Source organism: Neopsephotus bourkii, unplaced genomic scaffold, assembly GCF_033783945.1.
Source record: "Neopsephotus bourkii isolate Nb327-2 ecotype Australia unplaced genomic scaffold, CSIRO-AGI_Nbou_v1 NB_196, whole genome shotgun sequence".
Taxonomy (NCBI): domain Eukaryota; kingdom Metazoa; phylum Chordata; class Aves; order Psittaciformes; family Psittacidae; genus Neopsephotus; species Neopsephotus bourkii.
Window position 1 is genome coordinate 7,364,104 of NW_026900709.1, and position 24,109 is coordinate 7,388,212.

At 42.5% G+C, this 24,109-nt stretch overlaps 2 long non-coding RNA genes across 2 annotated transcripts in view; both read left to right on the forward strand.

The window, feature by feature from the left end:
- LOC133225799 (uncharacterized) overlaps positions 1 to 24,109 on the forward strand; it is a 145,655-nt gene that overhangs the window by 100,316 nt on the left and 21,230 nt on the right. The gene's annotated exons all lie outside the window — the stretch shown is intronic.
- LOC133224318 (uncharacterized) lies at positions 16,716 to 20,774 on the forward strand. Its single transcript, XR_009728832.1, has 3 exons — positions 16,716 to 17,233; positions 18,745 to 18,852; positions 19,807 to 20,774. It is a non-coding gene; the product is annotated as an uncharacterized LOC133224318 (long non-coding RNA).

A 24,109-nucleotide genomic window follows, 5' to 3' on the forward strand; every position in this document is an offset into this window, starting at 1 on the left:
TAAAATATTTCCTTTATTTAAATGAAACAACCCCTAGCTACCACAAAATGCACCTCTTCGCACCGTGTGTAACAAGCCTGCACAGCCAGGAGCTGGCTCCTGGTGAAGGGAGCACCATTTCTTCTAGCAAGAGGCACAGAACCTATCCCCATTCTCAGGGCAGTCATCCACTCCGTTATGCCAGTGAGCAGGGTACAGCACAGAGGCAATGCTCAACACCTTCCTAATGCTTTGGTGTGGGAAAGGCTTCTCCCTTTGGGTTAGGGATAAGGAATAGATGAGATTATGGAAGATGACAGTGAGATGAGTGGCCTGAAGGCATCTCTTGGAAGGAATGACCCCCTGGCTGGCAGTGGGAGTCATACAATCTATTTCAAGAAAAACTGTTCAGGAGTTCCGAAGTCTTTCTTGGCTAGAAAAGTAGCAATGCTTCTACTGTTTCCTTTAGAGCCAAAGAGCAAAACTGGTAAGAAAAGCTTGAATTAATTTGTTCACTCCAAATTTCACCTGACTTAGCAGCCATTTGGGTATTGAAACAAAGATCAAGGTTTCTTTACTTTCTATGTTGTCCTGTAAGTAAACTCATTCTTGCCTAGATTACTGGTGTATAGGGTGAGTTTATTCTGTCATGTGGTGTTACATTTCTGAAACCATGGCCAAAATTTGGCTCTCAATGACTGGGGTAATCACTAGGACTAACCTGGGGAGGAAGAAGCTGTCACAGTGCTAATCCATCACATGGCAATAGCCTTTTGTCTTAGCTGTCAGGCATCAGAAGCTTGGATATATTGTTTGAGATAATCAGGGCTTATTCTTGGCTATCATAGCAGAATGTTACTTTTCGCTTCAAAAAATGCAGAGGAAAAAATGTTGGTTTAGAATCATGAACCTGGCAATGACCTGTTGTGGTGTCCATGCCCTAGAGAGACTAGTGAAACAAGGTAGTAGAGACCTTATTTTGTATTTGGGTTTACCCTTGTCTCAGTTCTAAGCCCTCCGATTTCACAGTCTGGCTGAAGACTGGACTTCAGAGAACAACAGCTCAGCATAATGCTGGCGATGCTTTTGGCTTTCTCAGTCCTTCTAAAATGGGTCCCCAGTGGCCCTGATGAAGCATCCATTGGCTTTTCACATCTCTGCTAAGCAGCCTACCTAAGTGCTAGCTGCTATTCCTCCTCTGCCCTCAGGTTAAGGGAGAAAACACAGATCAGAGAGGTCAAACATCAAGAATGGAGCACAGCCCCAACCAAGGCTCCTGCTCAGGAGCAGGAAGAGAGTGGTTTCTGCATTAGAAAGTGGTGGTTTCATTTTCTAAAGCCTTTGTGTCTAATATGACTGCACAGGTTTAAAGGGCCTTTCTCCCTTCCTTGCTTTCTGCTCCAGCTACTGAAGCACACCTAGAATTCAGCAACGTGCCACCTTTGTGTCACTCCTAAAACAGTAAAATGTAAATGGAGATCTAAAAGTAGATACAGGACCATAAACTTGCCCAGAACTCTGCTTGTTTTCATTCTCTGCTTAAATAAGTAAACTGTAATGAAATCTACATTTTGACACAGTTCTGGCAGTTTTGATTTACATTTTCTCTGAGGCCCAGCAAATATTTCCTCAAGATCTTATCTGAGGTTAAAAGTATTTCTGCATTTCAACATGCACCTCTGAAAAGCGTCAAACGCTTTAGCCATTGTTTGTGCAAAATACAGTTGTGGTTTCCCTCTCTTTATGAAAACCTTCTGAAAAGAGTATTCAGAGGTGACATTAACTGCTTGTGAAGGGTGTTGAAGTATACTTTTTGTGTAAATCACCTGTTCAGTTTAAATGGTAGGTCTCTCTTTCATCCACAGATTGGAAAAAACCTTGAAAGCTAAATGAGGATGCCAAGAGGGCTGTGCTGATGGTGATCTACCGCATATGACTCTTCCTTGCCTTACATACCACAGGGCCTGGTTTTGTGCAACCAGTATCTTGGAGAAATGCACTTCATATTCTGCGATCTTTGAAGGTACCCAGCCTCAGTCCTTGCTGAGACACAGCAGCATGCCAGGTGACTTGGCCAGAGTAACTCTCCAAGGAGCAAATGGAGCTAGTGCATTCACTATTGCTTAAACCCCACAAGGCTGTAAGAAATGGAGAGGCTTCTCCCACCTTACTCCCCACTTTGTGTATCTGCATAAGCTTCATCAGAGTCTGACCCTAACCTTTTTCCTTCACTACAAAGTTTCCTGTGAAGCACAGAGGTATATAAATTACCCTGGGAAAAAAAAAAAAAGAATAAGAAATTCTTAATTGGGATTTGCTGCTGAACAAGGCATACCAGCAAGAAAAATAACCAGTCTACTGAGGCTTTCACACTTTGCTTCTGAAGACCTGACCATATATATATATCCTGTAGCAAATCTGATTCTTGAAATGGAGTTTGACATGGGCTGCAGACATAGTTTTGAGGTGTGCTGAGCTCAGCTGTGGTACTCTGTGACAGATTTCCTAACTGTAGCTGGGCAAGCTGAAGACAGACTGTGATTTCATCATTTTTGGACAGAGAAGCCCCTTTAACACTTAAGTATTATCCACATACTGGTATTCTGGCAAGCCTGTGTTCATGCTAATCTGCTAGGATGGTCCTGTTCCCACTCATAATGTGGCACAGCATGTCAGCTTCAACCAGGCAAAGATGCCAACCTCAGTTGGATGGTGAATAGCCTGCAGAAGAGCCTCCTGCTGGTGGAAGAAATGCCAAATTAGGCCACATGCTCTCTCGTTGGGATGCACTGTTCCCAGACCTGCTTTGGTATCAGTTATGGAGGGAATAACACCCTTTTTCAGGAAAAAGTGTTAACCCTTCCATTTCAGGTGCTCAGTCTCCCCTGTTCAATTTCCATATGACATTTCTGGGGTTTGCCTGCATAAAAAGAAGATATTCTTCCCTGACAACTAAGAGAGAGGTCAGACATGGCTGTTGAGATGATAAGCCCCAACTATGTGTGGTGTTGACTTTGGAGTTGTCTCTTTCTATTAAACCATTTACCATTAGGACAACAGCACTGAGTGCTGCACAGGCACTGATTCCAAAGCCAGTGTTTGCCCCCAGCAAGATTGCTGTCTAACTGTTCAATGTATCTTTGCAGAAATCCAAGTTTCCCATGCTCCTGTGGCTCTTGGCTACCCCCAGAGTACTTGCTGAGAAATGAGAGACATGTAGGCAATATACTCTGCTGCATGTATTTCTCTGACCAGGACTTCCCAGGATTCACAAGTGGAACATTGTGGAGGACACAAAAGCTTCTGTAACTGCCTTTTTCTAGTCAGGATGATCCCTACAGCTTCATAAGTAAGAATATCATACCTATCAAACTAAATGTGGCCTGCCAGCCTTGCTGTAACGTCCCATCAACAATCTTGCATTGATGCTGAATTATAACTTATTTTGCTAGAGACTCACGGTTGCTTCTGCCTTTCCAGCTATGATGCTGTTTGTCCTTTGTGTAAGCACCATCCTTTTCTTTAAATAACATGAACGGGGAACAGTCTACCGCCAGCTAAAATAGCTGCCTTTCCACACTTGCACACCACAGGAACTCTTTAATCAGTAATGTCAGCCAGGGACACATCTCTCATAGTTGAGAGATAACAGTTATTTGCTGGCAAATTCTTGTGTGATAAGCCCAACAAGTGGCTGATTACACACTTTCTCAAATAACACAGGAAAATGCCACACCACATATCCAAAAGTACGTGTTGCAGCATCTGGAAGCTGCAGAAGAATTTTGTCAAGATTTTTTTTTTCTCCTCCTGTTTACTTCTTTGCTGCTCTGAAATCTGAATGTGATGTTGACATTCTTGAGCTATCCACCAGCCTTTCTGCAATGAAAGGCTCCATAAAGAGAACAAAGTCAATACTATAGTCAAAGTGCAACTGATTAATGGGAGAGGGTTTCTGTCGCAACTAGGCTGCATAAGGTCACAGTTAAGCAATTTTTCATAGCCGCTTCATCCACTGAATTTCACTCTCATGGTTGTGCTGCTAGTTGAAAGGAAAATGAGCAAGTACATGCTGGTTGAGTAAATTATAAAAATACATAAGCTGGAGGAAAGCTATTTTTTTTGTGAAAAGCCTGCTAATGAAGAGAGAAAATGCCTTTGCAGCAGCGAAATTAGTTTAAAGTAAACAGGTGAAAAAATAACATTTCCAAACACTGACACTGTGTTTTTAAGTTGTAGAGGAGAGATCTGTGAAGCAAGAAGGTTTGTCTGAGTCCCTTTGAGTACTGTTCCGACAATGATGTCTGGATGGTGCACATTTATAGCTTCGTCAAGGTATCCAGGCTGATCAAAATGTTGACCTGTGTTTTCAGCTATTCTTGGGGTTCAGAGCAACTCAGTGCAACTGTACACGCAGTCTGGAAAACCAAAGGACCTGAAGGGTCCCAGAGTGAGGAGAGAGCTGGGATATGATTCAGAAATAGATGCTGTGTTTCATGTGTGAGAACTGATGGCTCTGTGTGGTTCAAGTCCACAGTGGTCCAAGATGTTCTTGAGGTTTCTATCCCAGTCACAGTATTTTGTGGTATTCGTGCCATCTTGAATGGGTGGGTCTTTTGAGCTAGAATCTTGCTTTTAAAACAAGCTTTTTGGAAGGCTTTTAAATCATTTTGGGCAAAAAACATTTAGAGCTTTTCTAGCTTTGTATCCAAATCTGAGGTTGTTTTCAAACAGGGATAATTAAGTCCACATGTCCTTTTGTTTTTAACCTGCCAGGATGTGAATAGGGTCAGGATTTGCAGTTGTTGTGGTGGCTCTCTGTGTCAGGGACAATAAGTGCAAGCTGAGATTTTTAGCATTGGGTTGCAGTTAGGAGAAAAACATCTAGATTATACTTCTTTCTCCTTTCCCTCCTCTCAGATATTTGCTTTTCTTTTGTGTATATGAAGCCTGTACCTGATTGATCATCTGAATTTTAGTGTATGCACCTGCCTGAATACCTGACCTGAAGTATTGTGTGCAGTTCTGGTGTCCTCAACATAAAAAGGACATGGAACTGTTGGAACAAGTCCAGAGAAGGGCCACGAAGATGATCAAGCAACTGGATCACCTCCTGTATGAAGATAGGCTGAGAAAGTTGTGGCTGTTCAGCCTGGAGAAGAGAAGGCTGCATTGAGACCTCATAGCAGCCTTCCAGTATCTGAAGGGGGCCTATAGGGATGCTGGGGAGGGACTCTTCATTAGGGACTGTAGCGATAGGACAAGGGGTAACGGGTTAAAACTTTAACAGGGGAAGTTTAGATTGGCTATAAGGAGGAAATTCTTTCCTGTTAGGGTGGTGAGGCACTGGAATGGGTTGCCCAAGGGGGTTGTGAATGCTCCATCCCTGGTAGTGTTCAGGCCAGGTTGGACAAAGCCTTGGGTGGCATGGTTTAGTGTGAGGTGTCCCTGCTCATGGCAGGGGTGTTGTAACTAGATGATCTTTAGGTCCTTTCTAACCCTAACTATTCTATAATTCTATAATAGCAACAATAGGTGTTACTTTTGCACTTGCACAGTGAGTGAGACAGACTCTGTCTAGGCTGCTGAATTTCATGAATTGGTTTGCACAAGTGGGAAGAGAAACAGACATTAATGGAACTTAGATGCTTTCATCTCCGTCTTGCTTCCTCCCTGAAACTGAAGGCAGTAATCCCGTTTTCTTCCCTTTACAACTCACTGACTATTCCTTTTCTTGTCCATTGCCCAGATTTCCCTCTTCTTTCCTTCTCTCAAGCTAGATATTGTGCCACAAACTCGGGAAGGACTGTGTGTTATTTCTGATGTTTATAGCACAATTGGCCATGCTAATGCTTCCTGTATAAGCTGAAACTGGGCATTTCTCCAAGACGGCATGTAGTGCAAACATAACCTGGAAACTTTTTCAATAGCCCCAGCTAGAATTTGACTCACTCTCTCTCTCTCTGAAGGGTGCTCTTTAGGGATCTTCGTATGCAGTCTTCCGGGTTTAGGCTACAGGTAGCTTAAAAGGAAAATGTGTCTGAATATTGCCTGTGGATATTAAAAAGGCTGTTTCTGGCTTGAGACAACCACTATTCTTTATAAGTCCTTTTGAAACAGTAAATCTGCATTTATTCATACTGGGTGAAGTAGACAGCTGGCACTTTCTGATTCCAAGACAAACAGATCCTGTGGATTTTGCTGGCTGAAAAGAAGCTAATACTCCAGAAGTGGAAATCCACATGGCTTCCAACAATGAGAGTCCTATCAGCCAAGCAACAAGATTTCAAGTGTGCTGTGTGTTTAGCTGGCAGATTCTGAGCTCATTTAACTCGCTGACATCAGGTTAGTGCTCATGTAAATGGATTCATTTCAGACTGGTATATGGGACCAAAATTCGACCTATCTGGTTAGGCAAATATTTCTCCTCCTTTCCATATACAGCTACTTCTTGTTTTGTTTTATATGCTAGATGTTAATCTTCTCAATAGTGATATTCAGAGTTTTTCCTTTAGAAGGGTACTTGCCCATTGCAATATATTTTGAAGCACTATATGAGGTTAGAAAATAAGAAATTCAGTAAGAAAAATGTTTGGTACATACCTTGCAGTTTCAAATTATTTTCCTTTAAAAACCTCTACAGAAACCCTCTACTATAAAGCAATTTGTTCACTAGTAAATAAGACTCAAAGTGACTTACATATACATCATTACCCAGTTGGTCCCTCTCCACCTGTTTGCCTCTAGTTTCCTGAAGGACATAATCTTGCCTTACCTGAACATTGTTCAAACTTCTGTATATTGGTTGGGAATTGCTAGGTGCTATGCAATATCAGTTAAAATTATCTTGCAGTATATGGCTTGATTAATGTTTATGATTCTCAGAGGAAAAGACTAAATTCCTACGTAAGAGCTTTCACGTTGATTCTCACAAATTCCACAGAAAATGGAGTAGTTAACGCTGCTACTCGAGCTGACATATGGGAGAGTCATATGAGTTTGGAAATGAGGTGGAAAGTAGTCTGTGAATATTCTTCTGTTTCTATGCTAATCAATACATCTCCTTCTCTGCATTAGGACCTTTCCTGAAGGCGATTCATAGGGACAACTGGTCTGTCATTCGTGGAAGCATTAGGCTGACAAATGCTTCTCTTTACCAGAGAAACTACCCAGTAGTCAGAGGAATAGTAGTATTTTGTTTGGTGTGTTATTTGGTGTCTTTAGTAGGCAGCCCCCAGAGCCGAGCAGCATGGGTGGTAGAAAGGGTTGTGTCACTTGAAAGTGTCCTGCTTTTTTTGAGTAATAGACAACCCTCAAGTGTAAGACCTGTTTTGTTTTCAGGTGGCACCCACTGTTCCTGGTACTGTGTATTAAGTATGTGCTAACAGTGTGTAGGGCTTTCACAAAACAAGTAATTTGAAGTGCCTGAAAGTCATGGTGACAGTATTGCTACTGCCACAAACACTGTAGAACTCTACCATTTCCATGAAAATGGTGAGGCAATGTGATGAACTAGAAAGCAAGCTACCAGCTACCAGCTTGCTTTCTTACCCATCTCATTTGTTTGCTGCTGAATGGCTACCTTGATTTGCAGTGCATTGGCTGCATTCTGCAGGTTTGCCTCCAAAGGCTCAAGCTAAGTAGAGTGAATTTATCCTGCTGTAAGGGTTGTGAAGTGCTCTGGAGCAGTCAGCAGATAAATAACCCTGCCCATATCAATGATTTGTGTAACAAACAGGAGTACATCAGGAGTGGCACACCATGTTCTTATTTGCCAAGGAATCTGGCACCTTCAAGTCACAGAAAAATGTATACTGTATATAGTAGTCTAACTCAGGTGGGGATGTTGGCAATTGTCTACATCCTGGGCTGTGGCCCACGTTCCTCCCCCTTCCCACCCATGTTTCCTGTGCTTCTAGTGTGGTAAGGTATGTCTCTTTTTGCCTCCAAGCCTCCAGTGGAAAAGCTACTACCCTTGCCTGTTGGCATTGCTTTCTCCCAGATCTGCTGGAACAGCAGCATGCTTGCATGCGTGCTCTCCAACTGGTTCCAGACTAAGCCAGCTGGTTTTGCTCCGATCAGCTGATGAGTGGTGTGAACACTGTGGCACATCCTGTGCAGATCAGGGAGTGGGGAACCACACTGTCCCTGTGGTAGAGCTGTCAGTGCCTTTCCAATAAGGCTGACAGCTGCCTGGGGCATTAAACGCTTCCATCTTGCGAAGAACAGTGCTAGGTTTGCTGGATCGTGTTGGATTGCTGCAATGATCTGCAGCAGACACCTCTCTTGGCCACTGGTCTACTTCACTGTATGATAAGGATGGGAAGGGTGTTAAGGTTGCTGCTGAATGGCATCACTTGCCCCAGATGAGCAGTGTGAGGCCCTGCATGAAGCCAGGGAAAGAAACTGAGAAGCACTCTCGCCTCCTCTTTATCCTCCACCCCACTTCCTTGCAGCTCTGTCTTCTAACACACATCATGATTGCTGATAGATCCACTGGCTCTTCCCATCTTAAACTGCTAGGTAGGAGTGTGCAGGGAGCCCTGATCATAGGCAGGAAGTGATGATCTCCTGAGACAGGTTCTGCCCATCTTGCTGTCTCCTTGCACTAAGTTGGACAGGTTTCCCTGTATTTGAGGACTTCACCACAAATGATTTACCCTGCAGCCCAGCCTGTGGCTGGAAGAGCTGCTTTTTCAACCTGACAGCCTTGTTCTCTTGCCACTGCTTCTGTGTCAACATGTGTTAGTTAGGAGAGCTCACTATCTTTTCTCAATGGCCTTTTGTAGCTCTTCTGCCTCTTTTTGTTGTGAAAACATCCCTAAATCCATTTTACTCCATCTGCCTGCAGGAAAGCATCTTGCTTTAACCCTCTGCTGGCTTTTTGTCAATGTGCAGTCTCAGTACTGAGTGGTTCCTCTTCATGGAAGTGGCAGCTGTGTCCCTCCTTGTGGGTCTGTTGCTGCCCTGGTCTGTGCCTTTCTATGCAATGCTTTCAGAATCCTGCTTTCCTGGCACTTATGGCTCAATTTGTGCAGAGTGGAATTGCACCAAGGCCTGTGAGTGAGAGATGCAACAGCAGAAGGCAAAGCTGGGAGTAGTGGGAGCAGGTGTCTGGCACCTCGTAGAGTTGGAGCTAGTTCCCTGACATTTAGAAGGGATAATGGCTGCGCTATTCCATGCCAAGAATTGGGAGCATGGGATTTATCCAGCCTATGCCCACCTACTTTCTGCATGTGGACATTTGTTCTCCCACCCACCTAATTAGGAAAATAGAGTGTAGAAAATGAAGGGGCGGATTTGTTATTTTGTTGTGGCTGTTTGAAAGCAAAGTTTGCTTTTCAGCCTCATATTACAGTCCATGGAGGGACAGTATTGTCTCCAAACCTGGCATTAGTGTTGGCTTTCCTCAGGAAGTCTATTGGGAAGCAAAGCTATGCCACAGACTGTCACTGCAGCAGAAGAAAGGATCAGAATCACTGGAACGAGTCTCCATCTGAGAGTGAATGCTTGGAAGAGGACTGCCATTGGAGATGGGCAGAAATAACCTCTGGGTAGAGAGGGAAAATTGACACGAGTCTGCCGAATATTTCAATGAAAAAATTAATTCTCAAAGCCAGGGAGCTTATAATAAATCCTGCCACAGTCCCTTTGTTTGCTTCTTCTGTTTTGGCCCCAGACAATTGGCTGGATAAGGGTAGGACACTCAGCATGGCGAGAGAGTGCCCAGGAAAAACCCATTTCTGTAATTTACCAAGCCAGCCATTATCCTGTTTCATTCACCTCTAGGTAACTTGCTATGCTATACAAGCAAACAGTAAATAGTAGGTTTGTTTCATCTAAGAACTCTTCATCAATCAGGATCACAGGATCATAGAAAAAGAGAGCTGGAAGGGGTGCTGGGAAGGCCATCTGTCATCCTAGGGTAGGATTTGCTGTAACTACCTCATTACTGGCAGATGTCAGTCTAATTTACTGTGTAACTTCAGCAGAACAGGATGTGAGAGCAGTAGATGGTGAAAACCTCTCATACATGACAGAATCCAGATAAATTACTACTCAGCCTGAGGATTTGCCCTCAGAGAAATGTACCTTGGCTACAGGCAATGGGGCAGCTAGAGGTGCAATGCCTTTGGATCTTCCTCAAGGGGTTGTGTATGTTTGAGGGTTCAGAGACCACAACTTCCTAATCTAACATACAGAACGCTCAGCAGGGAGCTCGGTTTTAATCTTTGCCACTATTACTAGTTTTTAAGGGATGACTTCCCAAATCTGAGGTAAGTTCACCAACCATTGCTGATGGACTGTTACACTGCAGACAGCCTTTTCTACCACCTCTGCGAATCTAACTCTTAATATCTTTTGCTTTTCTCAGAAGTTCTTGAAAAAAAAATATCCAATTTTGGCTCAGATAGAGCAATTATTCAACACAAAGGAAGGAATATGTGTTTAAAAACAAAGGCTTTGGTACAATCCAAGTAAAATATTTATGCTATTTTTTTCTGGTTCAGCTACTGAGCTGAAAAATCACTATTTGCATGCCCTTGAAAACCGCTGGCTGTCCCACTGAATTTGTGTCAAGTGGTTGCTCCAGTTCCTCTTCCTACTGGTGGTCTTAGAACTGAACTTGTCACAGCAAAATTGTCTCCTCTCCTCTGCTTGCAACACTGTAGAGCTGTTCTGGTCTAGTCATCAGTGAGGCAGAGTAGAGGTGACTTCACTCATCTCTGCTGATAATCTAGAGGGCTTGTGACGCATCATACTCTCCCATCTTAGTCAATTTAAGACTATTATTATGAACCTGGATTTCCTATTTGTTTTTTGGCTCGCTGAACCTGCAGTCATGTCAAGCACTGGTAGTTCGGCTGGCAGCATCTCTTCCTCAGGAGCTGCCTTCCAAACCTGAGCATGTGGGGTAAGAGTCATCAGAGTGTGGCTGAAAGAATTGATCCTGAGGAATGTAATAGTATAAAATTTATGAACTCCTATAAGACCTAGGACACTGAGCCACAAAGACATGTGTTTACAGCTTCTAATATCACAAACCTGATTGAGGGTCCTAGATTGATTCTGCAGTATCCAGGGAGAAATTAGCATCTTGGAGAGTGATTCACAAAAGCCAGCAAGCTGAAGATAGATGCATGTTTAAAGTTGTGCCCCTTTCTAGAACTGAGATACCACATTCAGCACTGTCAAATAAGACATCTGCCCACTTAGGCTTCAGGAACAGCTGCTTTTTCCTTAAAGTTGGGGCTTAAGCTTTTCATTTTCAGGATACCCTACTTCCAAAACACTTCTCATATATACTGGTCATACTCCTCACCAACAACCAGCTTTTCTGAGAAGACTTTAACCCACACCTCAAACACAGAGTGGGTTCTAACACTGAAGATGTATGTTACTCAGAGGTTTCAGTTTTCTCTGTGGGAACTCTCAGAGAAAGCACTGGGGGACAAGGGGTTTACCTGAAGAATAAACAGGAGACCTGGATTCAGCTCTTTTCAAGGCTGTTAGTTGTGCTTTTTCCAACAACTTCTTAATAGGAAGGGTTAATATGAAGTCTTTGGTGAAAGAACTAGAACCCATATCTGCCGCCTCTCAAGGGACTATCCCTTTGATAACATTCTTCATCTCTCACAGCAGCCCTATAGTTTCAGTGAAAGTCTTTTCCTGGAATTAGATTGATGGTTAAGTCTATTCCACCAGAGCTGAGAGCCTGACACCTCTCAAACAAGGAAGGAAGCTGAATACAGAGCTTCCCCAGCCTGTGTCAGTGCTTTGAACACTGAGAAAATCTTTTCTTTTTCTCCTGTATAAAAAGCAACTTAAAGCTACATTTTCTGTGGAGCTGGTCCTGTAGTAATGCACTGGAGTACTCTAAGGTGCAAGAGGGGGTACCTGAAAATGGAGTATCAAGGGCCTAGGGATGCTATTATAGAGGGAGTTCAGGTGTTCACTCACTGCAATGAGTCTGTTTGGGGGTTTAAGTCTGGGGGATTTTCAGTCATAGTGTACAGGGAATGAACAGCTCCCAGCTAAGGAAGCAGAGCTTTGGATTTATGATGAAGAGTTTTCTTGGTGATAGGAGCAACAAGGAGCTTAGCATGGGTACCAAGCCTGCCTGTGGCTTGATAAATAGTTTGAGCTGAAGGGTGGCACAGTAGAAGGCCTTTGGTAACATTAATACTCCACTCTTTTCTGAGATTAAATCCAGCCTGCATGAAATTTGCTGGCAGTGGTTTCCCGCTTAGCAATAATCAGGCCATACTGGACAAAATATTCAAAACATATAGCAATGTGGGACTTGGGAAAGTATCAGCACAAAATTATGCCTTCCAGGGTAGAAAACCAATGGATGTGCTGGAGCTGATTAGCACCATTTTTAATGAATGAGACCCTGGCTATGTTTCTTGTTTGGCATTGGCCTACCAAAGAGTGTAACTTGTCTTAACATCTTTTTGAAGTGATTCACTGAAATTTCTAGCTAATGGATTAAGAGTGTCATGAATAAATTGGGCTATAAAAGCCTGGGTGAATGTAACCATCTCCTACTGACAATGTGCTGAATAAAGCAGCTGTGATGTTCAGGTAATTGGCAAACAGGCCACCTGTTGATTTTCTTATCAGTGTGGTTGCTACCTGGGGTATGATTCTAGTCAAGGAGAAAATAGGGTTCTTTTAATTAAAACAATTTGTGCAACATCATTTCACTTAAAATTGTCCATGGCTTTTTAAAGAAGATTGAAAACAGTCTAAGCAGGGACTGATTTGGGTCCTACAGCAGGATAAAGGGGGTTTTATAGTGCATATGTTACAGGGCTAAAATACACGTGTTAACCTTGGCAGCAGAAGTTAATGAGCAGTTTGATACTTTATAGAGGTTCTATTTCTCCAGCTGCAATTGCGTGAGTGCTTGTGCTGGTATTGGTTGGGATAGAGTTAATTTTCTTCACAGTAGCTAGTATAGGGCTGTGTTTTGTATTTGTGCTGGAAGTGCTGGAAACTGTTGATAACACAAGGATATTTTAGTTATTGCTGAGCAGTGCTTATGCAGCATCAAGGCCTTTTCTGCCTCTCACACCACTCCACCAACGAGGAGACTGAGAGGCACGAGTTGTTGGGAGGCGACACAACCAGGACAGCTGACCCCATCTGACCCAAGGTATATTCCATACTATATGTTGTCATGCTCAGTGTATAAAGCAGTTGGAAGAAGAAGGAAGGGAGGGACATTTGGAGTGATGGCATTTGTCTTCTCAAGTAATTTTTACGTGTGATGAAGCCCGGCTTTCCTTGAGGTGGCTGAACACCCACCTGCTGGGGGAAGTGGTGAATGAATTTCTTGTTTTGCTTTAGCTGTTAAATTGTCTTTATCTTAACCCATGAGTTTTCTCATTGTTATTCTTCTGATTCTCTCCCCCATCACACTGGGGAGGAGTGAGCAAGCGCTGTGTGGGGCTTAGATGCTGGCTGGGGTTAAACCATGGTGTTCTGCACAACATGGGGCATGAGGATTTTGAAATAAGGATAGTAATTGGGAGAGGTAATGGGCAAAACATGGACTGAACATCACTAGAGCGTGCAATGATTCTGGGGAATTTCTGTTCCAATTGTGGTGGGATGAGGGGTGGATCAACCTACCATACTGTTCAGAGCTGTTTCTTTCTGCCAGGCATTGGGTGTGCATCTGCATTTCCCTTAAGCTGTCTTGAAATAACAGTTGTAATCAGCAGCCCCATGTTCCAGGCAATCAGGTCCTTGCATACATGTGCTCAGATGCTTTCTACACCCATAGCCTAGGTAATGATACAAACCTGGAGCTCCTATCTAAAGGAGTATTTGGCTTTTATATAAATCTACCACACTTCCCTAAATTCACGGCAGAATGTAGTTTTGACCATGTTTGCAGATAGCTTTGTGGAAAGAACTTTATGTGCATATAGCTGTCTGAACTCCAACACATTTCACAAATAATACACACAAAATAGCTGCTTCAGCTGCTGCACCAGCATAGCTACCCTCTAGTGAAGTGTTTACCTGACCATGCCAGCAGCTGGATTTTATGAAGGAAGTGGAAAATTCAACAGAGTACAGAAGCTAAAAATGTGAGCCATGAGATAAAAAATGAGGATGCAGTGATCAGTACTTCTGTCCTGCAGTGTGGAACACTGCCAGCTTGAATTCAATGTTACCTCAATCGATGAAAGAGTGAGAATCCTGAATACTAAATGCACATGAACCATGAATATATTTGGTATGATGTTCAGAACCAGTAGGGGAAGCAGGTGGGAATATGAAAACAGAATTACTCATAGCATCTAAAGTGAGTATACTTCAAACACCACTTAGCATCTAGTCTAGACAAAGACAGGCATGTTTAAAATGGTTTTATCTGTTTGTGGTTAACCACAGTTGTTAATTGTGGGTTTTCCCAGGGCACATCCATTTGCAGCTTTGCTGGGCCTGGAAGGTGCCTTGTAAAGGAACTGCCAATTAAGGAAGGAAAACTTGTCAATGAAGATAATGATCAATACTCATTGATACATCTAAATAACACCCAGTCTCCACATTAGAAAGGGAGAGGATTCTTTGTTGGTCTTCCGTTCTTGTGGAATGGATTTGAGCAGGCAAACGACATTGTGGGAGGAGGAAGTGTGTGAAATGGAGTGACACAAGAAAAACTAAAGCAGTGAAGTGGAAGACTACAGAAAAATGGAGAGACACCCAGGTGAAAGAAAGTCAGGAAGCTGGCAAACTGCAGATATCTGAACTCCCTTATACAGGGAAAACGGAAACAAATAAAATCCGGCCTTATGCTGCCCCTTGTAATTTTCCAGAAATATTCTATAATTTTCCCTGGAGTCCCATGCTGACAGCTGGCAGATGCTGAATGAGAGAGGGTCCCCAGAATGAGGGTGGCAAGGTCACATCTGGAATGCCTGTGAAGATACTGATGCAGTGAATCACAAGCAACTTTTGCTGCCACATAGTGGCAGAGAGAAAAGCTGCCATATGACAGATCTTTGTAGTCCTTGTCCGAAGATGATGTCTTTGTATTTTTATTAGTGATGTTATCTGCTAACAAGTGTGCTAATTTTAGGATGTTAGAATCACGGAGGAGGGGGAAGACCTTAAGCAATACTGTTTCTGCAAACTTGACTTCCTGTGCAAGTAACTCCTTATAAAATACATAGTACTCTCCTATGCCATATGTTTATTAAAAAGTGTTGCTAAGAAGGTGCTTAAAAGCTTGTATTTCAGAGACTCTGTATGTATAGTACCTCTCACTGCTGTGGTTGCTATAGCAAATCCTTGTTCTTAATTGAATACTACAATAAATAATACTTTAAAACTGGAGAGGAAAGTAAATAGAAAAAACTCCATTAGGAGTTCCATGAGCCACTTGAAATTACTGATCATTTTTCATGTTTTGCAAGGATGGAATGTTTTGTGCAGTTGTAGAATAGCAACACCTGCATAATTGTGATGCTTTCTCTGCATAAATTGTTCCTCAAAACTTCTCAGGATACGATGTGGTTCAGAGCACCTCTGTCAATAAGGAAAAGAGCAATGAGTGGGATTAAAATTAGCTGTTCTCTTAAAATTATATACATTTAAGACCCAGTTTCAGAGTAGAAGAAGATGAGAAGTGTAGAAGTGAACCTTGAAATAGTCCATGCTGTAACTGCTGCCAGTGGATTTGGACTGGAGGTAATTTTCCAATCTTTTCCCTTGGTGTTAAAATGTAATAGTCCATAAGCATTGCAGTTAAAGATTTCACTCATACTGATGGCAGACCTAGAGTACTACAGATAATGCTGTCCAGGAGAGAAAGTACATGCTGGGGAGGGGAACAAGACAGAGGTTGCTGAGCAGCTGCAAACTATAGCAGCTCCTTTCTACCTGGGTGTGAAAAGGAAGAGAAAGAACCTTGAAGGCCAGATGGACTCTTTGAGGGCTGAGAAAAATGTCCCATACATAATGATAAACAGCTGTGAGGCAAAAGACTTGCAGGCCCCTGAGGGGAAGAAGGAATAGTGAGGTTAATAGAAGTAGATTATGCTATCATAGTAAAGCAGTGAAAGATTGATACATGAAATTCTGGGTTCAGAGTTACTAGCATGAGGCAAATGGTATTTATATATAAAGCACTGAAGTTGGAATAAGCTGATTTGGGCCCATTTTGTCCTTTGATCAGACTCTGCGTATGTCCTCGGTCCTCTGTCTCGTCTTCCCACCTGCATTCTGGGGCTAGTGCTTTCTTTTGCAAGGCTTTTGACAGAGGCAAACATACTATTGACTTGCTCAGATGATGTGGCAACATGGGCTATAGGCAGAAGACATCTTTTGTAGACTGCTGCTCACTCAAGGAGTGGAAGACATTTATTCCTCGCCAGCTAAGATGCTTCTCATGGATCTGCATCCTCATTAGCAGACAGCATCTTTTTTTTTTTCTTGTAATTAGCTCACAGTTCAATAGGTACCTCCAGTCTCTTTTACACCTGGAAAACAATCAACATGGAAATAATAGAAGCACATGTCTTCCCTTCCTACTTTAAAGCAGTCTGAGTTACACACATTGTTAAACACATAATACACAACAACTGTGTGTTAGAGCTCTCCAGCACATGTGTGAAATAATGTTGGTTGTGTGTTTTTTTTTCCTTTCCTTTCTTCATTGGCTTCAGTTTGAAACATACTTTAGCTTCTCTGACTTCTGTATTAGCCTCAATACACCAGTCATGGATGGGGCCATAAAGAACTGTTTCCAGCCACCTGAACAGTGGAAACGGGAAGCGAGGGCAGCTGGAGGGGGGAGCGTGCACCAGCTGGCCCTGCTCCTGAGGCATTATAACTGGATTCTTTGGGGTAGAAGGGTGTGAGGTCTCAGGTCATTTCCTGCCAGGTTTGCTCTGAATGGGAGAGGGATATGTAATTGTGCTGTCTCCTTGTACCATTAGTGTCAAGACTCATTAGGAACTCAATCTACTCAGTGGCAGTAGGCATACAAAAGAAAGAACTAGCCAAAGTCTGCAGACTGCAGAGCAGGAGTTGGTGGAGGAAGCAATTGTAAATTCCCGTCTGGGTAATTAGAGTCAGCAGGGAATCAGATTGGCTACGGCAGGGCTTTCATTTTTCCCCTTGCTGTTTTAACGGGATTGGCAGGTGCTGCTTTATTCCAGGGGTGAGGTGATGTGCCTGTGTCATAATTCACAATGAGAAATGATCATCAATTTGCTACCATGCTCCTGGGGTGAGCTGAGCAGGCAAACTGTGATTACTATTGTTATCAGTACCTTGTTAGTATGGAGCAGGAGATTGTTGTGGGCAGTTGTCTCTGGAAGGGGTGGGATCTGTACTCACAAAAAACATGTTCCTGGCAGCTTCGCTACATTTGGAAAGTTTGGCTATTTCACACCCTTTACACTGGGATCTATTTGGGATCACTCAAAAGGATGTGAAGGACCTGGAAAATTTATCTTCTGATTAAAAATTGGCAGCATATTGGCATGCTTTATTAACAGGGAGTTACAACACAATAAACAAAAATGGACCCTCTTTCTTAAATGCACTGCTTACTACTTACCTGTTTGTCTAGTGAGAGGTGGAAAGGGACATAGTCAAGCTATCCTATTTGCATGAAAAGCAGTTTAAAGCCTCAATCAAGATGCTGTGAAATCAACAGACAGATTCACATTGAGTTCTCTGGATTCTTGCTCAGACCAGTGGGCTTGACAGAAGAGTTAAAAGGTGCAACAATAAGAAATGTGGTGAGAAGCATGGTTTCTGGGAAGAAAGGTTTTCTTAACACAGTGCTTGTTCCATGAAAGTTCCGAGAGAGAGAGAGAGATCCATAACAAATTGACTCCATTTACTGGCAAACCTTCTTCTTTCTAACTCTATCCATCAATACTCAAATGATGGTGCACAACAGCATAAAATGCAGTTCACTTCTCTGCAACTGTGTGGTCCTGGTGCTAAGCTCTTGGATTTCCATTGAAGGATACAAGAGTTATTATTTACCACTGGCAAAAAAACCCCAAAATCCTACTGCAGGCTTTGCAGACTACTTTCCTGAGTACAATATACAGGAATGGATCCACAAGGAGGAAATAAGTGCACTGGCAAACCATCTTGTTTTCTGGGCACTCTTTGGGCACAATTAACTCTGGGTAAATTGTTGGACAGGAAATGATGTTTTTGTCCAGGGAAATACACCAACATTGCAAAAAACGTTTTGTTCTCCATGAAGCAAAGCTGAGGCCTTTCAAGAGGTATTTTATGGAAAATATTAAAGAGAAGTGAAAGTATCACTCTGAAGAGCTAGTCTTTAGGCACCTGTTGGAAGTGTGAGCAACCCTGTTGTGTCCTTGGTTTCCCCTGTTCTGGGAGAGTACTCTGCTGGCCAGGCTGTTCTGAGGTGGTACTTTGGGCTCTGGCCAGATTCTCCCAAACCTAAGGTGGAACTATATCTTACTAGAGGCCTAATGTGGCCAGTATGTACCCGTGAAAATTTTCAGCTTCAGTAATCCAGTACTTTCCCACTAAAAGAGCAAATTCGTCTAAAAGGATAAGGGGAAAAAAAGAGGTCCCTGCCAGCTCTACCCTTCAAGCTGCATTTTAAGAGCCTATTTGGAATGCAAACAATAAGAGATGTGTGTTTCCCTCAGTGACTTTCCTTTGAGCCTCTGTGCATCTCTTCAGCATGTTGGGTTACTGGCAGAATAAGAAACTAATACGTGAAAACCTTCCTCTCATCTCCAGGTTCCTGGCTGCAATGAATCAGCTCAGATCTATAAGCTGCTTAGACCTTCCAAGCACTGTAGCTTAAATAATGGCAATAGAAGCTTCGTTAGCTCCTGATTTTTATAGGTGTCTCTCAGTCAGAAGCTGACAATCCATACAGATATATGTGTTACTGCAAATTATTTCTCAAGCCCATTTGGGCTATTGCCCATGCCTGGTAACTCGGAGTTTGACTGAGGCTCTCCTACCCAAAAAATGCATGCTTGCTTGTCCCTTATACCCACCTTCAGTTATCCAACAACTACTTCTCTCAAAACAAGGCTGATCCTCTCCCTTCCTACCCATCAGCCATCCTTGCTGGGTCCTCTGTCTAGATGGTTTTAAATCTGATTTGGGATTTGAGTGTTAGTGGGATTAACTCATTAGTGGGGCTCAGTTCTGGCAAGCCTGCTAATCTGTGGCAGTGGTGCATAGCACTGTGACAATATTAGACTGAAAATGAGAAATCTAATGAGATTAGCATTTTATGCATTCAGACAGAGCCTGGGTGTTTGTTCTGCAGATGCTTGGTGTGAACTGTAGTAGGTCTAGGAGGAAACTGATCTGTAACACAGCACCTAAACACATAGGAAGAAGATTGCAGTAGTGCAATTGTAAGGTTGAAATAGTGCAATAGAGATTGCAATAGTGCACAAGAAGCATCAGTAGCTTGTTGTAGCAAAGAGAAATGTCTCTGTTCCCATCAGCTGACTTTGTCTCAAAGGCATTTGCACATATGCCCCACAGACTTATTTCTTTTCCTAAAGACGAAGGAGGGCTGATCTGTGTCTGGGGATCACTTTGCAAGTTAATCCTGCCTTTACTAGTGATGACTGGGGAAGGTTTTAGTGGCAGCTTTCAGGGAGAAGAAAGATGCTGACTTCCAGGTTGTTTTTACATCACACAGGGATGCAGAGCAAGATATGCTTATTAATGTATGACTACCAGACTGCTCCATTCTAAAATTACACCCACAAGATTAGTTGCCTGGACAAGTTCCAGTTGCACTTTTCCCTCTCAAAAGCGTTGTTTTTGTTTCAGGTTTAAACACAGAAAAGAGGGAGCCAATATCTGTAGCCTCCTTTGGCTGCAGGGAGAGGGAGAGCTCTGCCTGGTTTCTTAGGAGCACCTAATAGAGCAAGACACTCCCCAGTGCTGGGTGCATGAGCTTTTCCTGCTCTATCACCCTACTAAAGGTTTGTAGAATTTTCGTAGGTGACAAGGAAGGAGCTGAGGAGTGATGCACCAGGGCTGGGAGTCACTACTAAGTGCTGTCCTAGCCTGCCACCCAGTGCTAGTTTCTGGCACTCTGAGTTGCTAATGCGCTCCAGCAATGCAACTGGTACCTGGCATGCCCTGGACTGGCTCTCCCTGGACCCTGCTGGAATATTCCTTTCTCTGACTTACTGAAACATATATTCAGGTCCTGTTTTAAATAAGCGATGTTTTAAAATGGGCTGGCTTTGGAGAAATGTGTGACAACTTCTTCAGATTCCTTCTTGAGTACTGTGGGCTCAGAGTAGGCAATAAATGGCTCTTGGGTGTTGCACACTCAGCAGGTGATGGGCGAGCCTAGCTTCTGGGTTTAGTGAGCCTTAAGCAAGAAGGAAAAGCTATTATTTCTGGTCTTGTTTTTCCAGGACAGCTTAGGAAGGATCAGAGCTGCACAATCCGTCAGCATGGTGATGGATCCAAACCAATGCATCCACAAAATGATGCTAAAGTTGGCAACAGTTTTCTAGCTGAGATCAGTGTGTATCATCATTATAACAAACAGCTAGCAGCTAGGGAGAGGTGATAATTTCTAAAGATACCACAAAACTGCTTGAACACCAGAGGTGCAGGGGAGGAAGGAATATTTTCTTGGAAAAGCAAGAATGGTTAACAGTGTTGTGGATCTGGCTGTTCCAGGGAGATGATGGAAGATGGTGGTGCAGATGACATGTTTTCATTCACATGACTCATGATATCCACAAAACAATCCTCCTATTACAAGGCTAAAGTGCAGCTGGTGGAAAAGATGTTATTTTGTTAAAATATATTCTAATAAATTCTTTTCACATAAAATCTGGGGTAGATAATTTGGGAAATCATTTTGATTTTTTTAAGTGTTTGGGTTTTGTCTAATTTTGATTGTTTGGGGTGTTTTTAGATGTCTATCATTTCACCGTTGCAGAAAAACTAATAACTAAGTAGTGACACTGACAAAGCAGAAACTGTATGTACAACTGAGAGCTTTAACTGAGTAAAGGAGGTAAAAAAATCTGGCACAGTCTTACAAACTGCTGTTCGTCTATGAGCAACAGTCAGTTGTTTGGATTGCAATAGCGCAGACTAAATCTGCCACACCAGTGTTTTATCAGCTAAAGAATTTAATAGAGCAGCAGCCTTTGTGACTGTGTCCTGACATTCAGCCTTGACAATGCTGCCTGGATTTATCTAGGTGACCAGATATATTGAGCTTTCACTCTGCAGTGTGGGGGGTGGCAGCAGGAATGAGTGGTCATTTTTCTTTAAGTAGTGAGAGAGATTTTGCTGCCAACTGAAAAGGAAGGGGCAGAGAAGAAAGAATGTGATGAGGTGGCCTTGTTCTAAAGTGTGTGAGGTACAGAGAGCAGGCATAATACAGGAAAAGGTGAATACAGAAGGAGAAGATGAAAACTAAAGGTGCATTTACTCTGAAGGGTGCTTAAATGCCATTAATATGTATTGTAAATCTTTAAATGCTCTGTTATTCGAGCATTGTATTAAGTGGAAGGAAAAAACCCACTGCTACTGATTTGCATTTTGTTATTAATTCAGAGGAAAAGAGAGGAAAAATTGTCAGCAAGGTGCCTTAGCTAAGCTTTACATAATAGTAACAATTTATGTATGGGAAACAAATACTTAAAAAAAGGAGCAAAATGAATAGAAATGTAATTCAGAGCAGCACTAGCACTTCATCTTCATGAAATGATATGGGCAAAGCCTGAATTCCAGCACTGCAGTGAATTATGGGATGTGGTAGAGCTTGCAGGACTCAGAAATAAAACACGATCAGTTATAATGTCCCATTAGGAAAAGGTGATGTAATGAATTTCTTCTTTCCTGGCCTAGCAATGACATTTAATTTGCTAGGTTATTTACCCCCTGGATAAAATTCATAGTCTCTCATAATATGAAAATATCTCCTTAGATACATTTGTGGGGAATCTCATTAGAAGGTTTTGCTGAATGTATTTTTTGTCAGAGTTGTAAAGGTAGTGAGCTTTATCAACATGGAAGCTCGACTAGGAGCCAGAATCCCTGGTGCTTATTCCTGGTTCTGCTGCTGTATGATGTTGGGTGAACACCCTTGGCTGCTGAGACCCATTCCTGTCATTTTTCTGATTCCATCTGTGACAGGTCAGCAGGTGTAGTAAGGACCAACTTAAGCTGCCTAAGCCAACCCAGCTCCTTCTGGGTGAAATGTGTTGCAGCCATTTAGCCTGTCTGATAGGGAGGTAATTTTCAGTGGAACTGATGATGCATGGCTGTGTAGAAGCCTGAGTAGCAGTAGCTATGGTTAGGAAAGGGCAGATGCCCAGAGCTGTAAATAGCAGCTCCTTGAGACAGTGTTACATGTGCAGGATCCATCCCTGAACTCAGCAAGGATTTCTGGATGCTCCAGGAAAGCTGCCATTAATGTGATTGTTCTATTCTTTTGGCTCAGCGCATAGGTTGAGATGTTATAAAGAATGGCCCAATTTTGGAGCTGCTACAAATGGAAAAAATTACTCTTTAATGGCTTGGCTGACATGTTTTTCTGGACTAAGGAATCAAGAATGAGCAAGATCCTGCTCAGCAGAGACAACTGCTTTAAAAGGTAACCTATTTTAATTTGACCTTTTTTAAAATTTTGAAAAGAGGCCTGAGAATTCCTAAAGAGCTCACCTGGAAACACAGCAGGCTTTCTGGTTTAAAAAAACACATACAAATCACTCCAGAATAGGCCTTGCAGTTTCTAGTACTATAGAGCATATCTGTCTCTAGTAACAGGTATCTGCTAGTACATCTCTACAGGTCTATAAATATTCAAGATTTAACTCTAATGAAAAAGATTGTCTCTATATAAAGAAAATGTAACAGTTTATATGCAAATGTTACAGTGCTATCTCTTTAGTTATCTCAGTTTTAAAAAAAATCAAACCATGGCCTTCAGTCCTATTTAAATATAATAAAATAAAAAAAAATCACTTTCTCTGCAGAGATCCAGAAAGCTGAATATATTTTCCTAGCTGATTGATGCTTTTCCATTTATTTTTAAATGTAATTTTCCCTGGGTAAGGAATTGTTCTCTTGAATGTCAAAAAGGAAATATTTCCCAAATCATAGGCTTGGATTGGCTGGCTTGAGCCTAATGAGATAGCTCTGCTGGAGAGGGGGTAGGCTGGGGAAGCAGAGAACGAGTGATTTGTCATGCTGGTTTTCCAGCCATTGCTAAAGAGCTGCTTTGTAATGCCAGCCTGCCAGATCTCCTGGCCACAATCAAATTACTCCCTCCGCATGCACGCACATCCACACCCTCGCCCTTTAGATCTATCACTGACAGAATAGTTATTAAACAAAAACTCAGCCAGGGGAATTATTAATCGCCAGGCTTCATTTCTTTATCAAATGTTGTGGCCCAGAGGGAGAGCTCTTTAAGCTTTCAGAAAGACCGTAGTGCATTAATCACTGGAGGGAAGTGGGGTGTGGGCTTGGCATTTGTAATACTTGTCAGATCAGAAATAGGAGATACAGAGATCAAAAGAGATGTTTATGACTTGGAGGTGAAAGGGTTTCACTTTTCTTGTTCTTCTTTGCATCCTCACTTCTTTTTACTGTTTGTTTTGGGGTTTTGGTTTTGCTCTGTTGGTCTTGTCCCAGCACTTCTACTAATTCTGTTCCTATACCTCTGGCCCACACACTGTCCAGCAAGAGAAAGGCTTTGAGTTATGGATGCAGCTTTCTGTGTACCCAGTAGCAAACCACTGGTCACTCCTTTTGAGTGCCAGCTTGTTGCAATGCTGCACTTGATTAAGCACTGACCAGGCAGCAAAATGCAAAGTTGGGAAGCTGGGGCCACTTAGCTTGTCTGTATAAACTGATTAAATGCTGGTACCCAGCACTGAGCATTGGTCCTAAAAAGCACACCTGATTTCCTGGAAGTTTAATACTGAGTTCACTATTACATGCACAAATATATATACACATATACTTTTGGAAAATTACTGCAATCACAGTACCTCCAGGCCATGCATATGGCAGATTAAGTCAATATTGTAGGCTGTCTGTGGCTGGAAGCACTTACTGTGTGATTAGTTAAGGCATTAATTAACATTGA